This window comes from Anneissia japonica, unplaced genomic scaffold (assembly GCF_011630105.1).
Source record: "Anneissia japonica isolate Jap-2015-1 unplaced genomic scaffold, ASM1163010v1 scaffold8218_len373358_cov135, whole genome shotgun sequence".
NCBI lineage: Eukaryota > Metazoa > Echinodermata > Crinoidea > Comatulida > Comatulidae > Anneissia > Anneissia japonica.
In genome coordinates, this window is record NW_022699643.1 from 233,896 (window position 1) to 238,682 (window position 4,787).

The 4,787-nt window shown below is 32.3% G+C and overlaps 1 long non-coding RNA gene across 3 annotated transcripts; it reads right to left on the bottom strand.

Moving 5' to 3' along the window:
* Window positions 1–420: 420 nt before the first annotated feature.
* Window positions 421–4,775, bottom strand: LOC117103035. 3 transcript variants are annotated; one of them, XR_004444515.1, is made up of 4 exons: window positions 4,435–4,775; window positions 3,685–3,806; window positions 2,643–2,692; window positions 421–1,359 (listed from the first exon to the last, which is right to left on the bottom strand). It is a non-coding gene; the product is annotated as an uncharacterized LOC117103035 (long non-coding RNA). The 3 variants fall into 3 exon arrangements; XR_004444514.1 differs by having other exon boundaries at window positions 4,431–4,775; XR_004444513.1 differs by lacking the exon at window positions 4,435–4,775 and adding an exon at window positions 4,025–4,269.
* Window positions 4,776–4,787: the final 12 nt, after the last annotated feature.

A 4,787-nucleotide genomic window follows, 5' to 3' on the forward strand; every position in this document is an offset into this window, starting at 1 on the left:
ATGTGATGCGATATACATTATAGACTAGGCCTGCAGTAAATCGACCAGCCTAGAGGCATAGAGATTTCATTGTACTGTATCAATATATTTGGATAAGTTGTATATTGTCTGTACTTTGTCTTTTTTACATTGCTAATAAAATAAAATTGTATAATGTAATAGTTACTTCTCTACTGATAATGGATTCTCATAGCCTTGCATTGGATAATATTTGTTGTCTTTGTGGTAAAAAAATATCAAGAAAATTTGAAGTTTCTAAAATAAAAAATAGTATACTTAGATTTCTTAATATTGATCTCTCGCTTGAAAATAAAGACATTCACCCAAAATTTATCTGTAAAAAATACTAAGGTACTAAGTTATCACAATCATCCCTCTATACTTTCAAATTACAAATGTACACACCACAAGCAATAATGTTTCACATGCTATTTATTTACTGAACAAAGCAAACCAGGAAAGAAAATCACAGTGAAATTAAATGAATTATTTCTGAAAGTAAGCAATAACACAATTGATTCAAAATTCATAGTACACAATCAGATAAATCCTGAAAATTATATGTGTACAATATGTAGCTGCATTTTATCACTAGACAATTTAGTATCAAAGTACGCACATCATTATTGCTCGGTTTGTTTGACAAAATTATTTAATACACTTCGTGTTAATAAACGTTCTTGTCTTGTGTGCACTTATCCAATGTCAGTGCATGATTTCAATTCGGCATCACAAATCGTACAACTTAAATGTACAAGTTGCGACAACAGTGTATCGTACACTGATAGTAGAGCACATGTTTGCAGCAAAAAATGAACTGAGCGAGAGCAAGCATTCTCTGCCTGTAATGCGGTCTCTGTGTTGGAGGAAATTTTAAAAAAACACCAACATGTTCCTCAGAAAATCCAGACCTTTGCAGAAAAGATTGTTTATGACAGTCTGAAGAAAAACAAGGAGATGCTGATTTCCACCAATGGACGGGTAATTGCATTACTATTTTGTATAATCCATTTTTCAAAATATATAATAAATGACAAAATCATCACACAGTTTCACATGAAAATGTAATTTTCTACACAGCCAACTAAAGTTGCCATCATCCCAAACTGTAAAGTTTCTAGCGATGTAGCTTCAGCAAAAACACTAGCAAGGCGAGCATCCAAGCTAAGAACACTGAACGAAACTGTCAGCAATGGGAATGGCGAAGCTGGAGCTTTCCATCAACAGGTATACACAGCAAAACATATGAGCCCAGCTGTTATGAAAGCCGCGAACTTATCTGGAAAATACAGGTTGGATGTAGACACTTCATTGGCCATGGTATCTGACTGTCATCTTGCTTGGCAGCAACTGAGAAAGCTGAGAAGGTAAGCGAAAACAAAAAAAATAAATACCTTTTTACACTGAAAAATATTACTTTTGATTTTTTTACACTTGGCAGGTACATGGAGAAAGGAGTAATTCCTTCAGAAAGGCAGCTTCGAAAGCGACAAGATGACCTCATAGGGGATTATTTTGAATCATCCATGGAAATGCTGTGTTTTAAATCAGACACCTCTCCAGATGGAATTGAAATAAAAAAAGCACCAATGGTAAAAATGAGGAACATCAAAAATGTTGAGTTTTCATATTTTGAAGAACATGAAAGGTAATTTTATTATTTTATTAAAATATTTATTTCTATTATATATGTGTATGTATGTGTGCATGTATACTTATGGGTATATGTAATTACTGGATAGAAATTATAAATTAAAAATTAAAAACTAAAAGAATTTGATTACAAATATAATACTGTATTATATAATACAGTATTTGTTTCTTTCAATGAAATATTCTATTTTTTGTACACAGACTGGGAAATCTATGTCCCAATGAGGGTGAGCTATGGCTAAAATTTGGAGGAGACAAGGGTGGCGGCAGTAGTATTGGTATTGGTATTTGATGCACCAGTATTGGTTTTTGATGCACCGAACATGATGTTCAACATCAAGGAAACCCTTCCAGGAGTCGCTAGTCAGGTTGTAGCCCTACATGGACAGATGTGGCGGTAACAATCATTCATTGTATTTATATTGTAATTATTTTTTGAAATATTTGAAAACTTTGATTTTCATTATATAAACTAATATTTACACTTTTCTATTTCAGTGGCTACACCATCAGGGTATTTTGTTTTGGGGACTACGAGTACCTCACAAAACTATATGGAATCAATGGCCAAATGGTACGTTTGCTGAGGAATAAGCATGTTATATTATGTATTATAATTACAATTGTTAAACTTGCATTTAATTTATTTTTCTTAGGTTTCATGGTTTGCTATCTGTTTTAATAAATTCTATTTTATCAATATTATTTACATTGTAACTCGGCATTGTTGCCTTTTCTGTGAAAAAACAAAACAGGAAATGCAAATAAGAAGCCCAGTAGGGAAACCAAGAACACTTAGTTCCATAGAAGAATGCTATCAGGTCTTTTTAGACAATGGTGCTGACAAAACCACAGCCAAGAGTGTATCAATGAGTGTCATTAGCAATCCTCTTGTTGCAATTGAGGTAGACCATGTAAGTATTTTATCAATCCTAGTTATTATTGTATGTCTGCTTTTTGATTATTAAAGATTAATAAATTCAACTTACCACAATTTAATATGAAAGTAAATCATCAACTGTATTACTACTGTATTGGGCTGTGAAAAAAAAAATAGATTATAAATATCCTATTTATTTATGGTGTTATAGGTATCTGTGCCAAGTCTGCACATTTCTTTGGGCGTCTTTAAAAAGCTGTTCGACATGTATGAGTCCGAAGCTCATGAAATAGACTGTCATATGTATGAATGCAGAAAAAAAAACCTCAGACGAGGATGACGAGTTTGGAAGCTCTGTCTTCGAAAAGCTTATCCAAAACAACATCAAAACACAATTAGAATGCAAAAACAAAATTGAAAAGAAAGAACAGAAACTGGCGGAAGCAGAAGAAGAAATGCCTCTCATTTATCTGCAATCTAATGGACTAATCTTTCAAAACATGGACAAGATTGTCAAATTAAGAGAGGATATTGAAACATTGGTGAGAATACAGCATTCAAATATAATTCAAGTTTAGTTAAATTTAAATAAACAAGCAAATGAAGATAATGATGTAAATGTAAAAAGAAATCACAAAACTAAAATAAGTTTTTATTCTGTACTGTCTTATCTTCCTAACAGACAAAAGCCATGAATGAGGGATTACCATTTGGCACTGGGCCATTAGCAGTGTACATAGAGAAAGTTCTACAAAAGCACAAAATAGAGAGACAAGCATATCATGGCCGATCTTTTATCGGGAACCATGTGCACAAATGCTGTCAGGTATATTTTTAATTTTTTTTAATAACAATATACAGTTAATAATAAAAAAATTAAATTTACATTTACCATAAGAGCGAGGGTGTGATAAGGGTACTGACCTGATAAATGCCCCAGTTGCAGAATTCAAGCTACAGGAGACTAAACTACCATTAGGTCAAATAAAAACTATTTCAGAAAAAGTAAAATCGCTTGTCAGCAAATATGGACGACTACTAAATAAATTTGCATAAATAAATAACATCAATCATTCAAAGCCAATGTCAAATGAGGAAATAACTGTTATTGGTAAGTTATTGTATGTACTGTATTTAAATTGTTACCTTACCTAATATCCTATAGTTTCCAAGGCGGCCATTTGTTTTGGCTTGTTTCTGCTGGCATCTAAGAATATAAACCTGCTGCAAAGCTGTCCGTCTTCATGTTGCTTTTGCAGGCTTTGTTATCGGTCTAAATTAAAATTTAAAAAAAAAGAATTCTCATTTATAACATTTTTTCCCTTTTTTAAGGTGAATCCATACAAGACTTTATTGATGAATATAGAAATTCAGGAAATTCAATGACAATATCACCAAAGCTTCATATGCTTGAAGAGTATGTGATTCCACAACTTAAGGCTTGGAAATTTGGGATGGGACTAATCAGTGAGCAAGGTGGCGAGTCCATACATGCATCTTTTAATCAACGAAAAAGAACAGTTGCAGGAATGCATGATCGACTTGCTCAGTTAACTTCAATGATGCGCTCGCATACATTGCTAACCCAGCCCAACATTCTCCAGAAAATTGCACAACCTAAAAGAAGAAAATTTGGTAGGTATAACTGTTTATTATTACTTCTTTATGAAATATTTTAAAAAAAATAAGAATATAGTGTCATAACAGTGTTATTTATTTTTTTCTTTCAGAGAAAGAAGAATAAATCTGAAAAACAATGGAATTTTTCAATGAAAGTGTGCTAAGAAATTCTTCAAAATAATAATTTTATAATCAAAAATCTACATTTGACTACCATAATAAAACTGCAATACATTGTAAGTGACACTGATATAAAGGAACAATATATATACATTACCTACTTCACTATCATTCTGTAGACTTCTCAGACTATAGGTTTAAACCCAAATTAAATCCTAACCAAAACAGTTGTCAGAGAGATTTTTTAAATATGTGTTCTCAAGTTCACGGGGAATCACATGAACTATGTGGCCATGTTCACTAAAATTGCAAAAAAAAAATTATTGTCTCACTAAAATCAGGAAATTAACATGTTGAATTTTCCCAGGATTTTGGTTGAAAAATCGTAAAAATTCACATACTCACACACAACTAGGGAAGCATGACCATCGTGACTGCTTCGTGTTTTTCAACTGTTCAGCATCTCTTCTTCGATAATATCATGAATATTCATTATTTTTCTAACGTCTAAGGC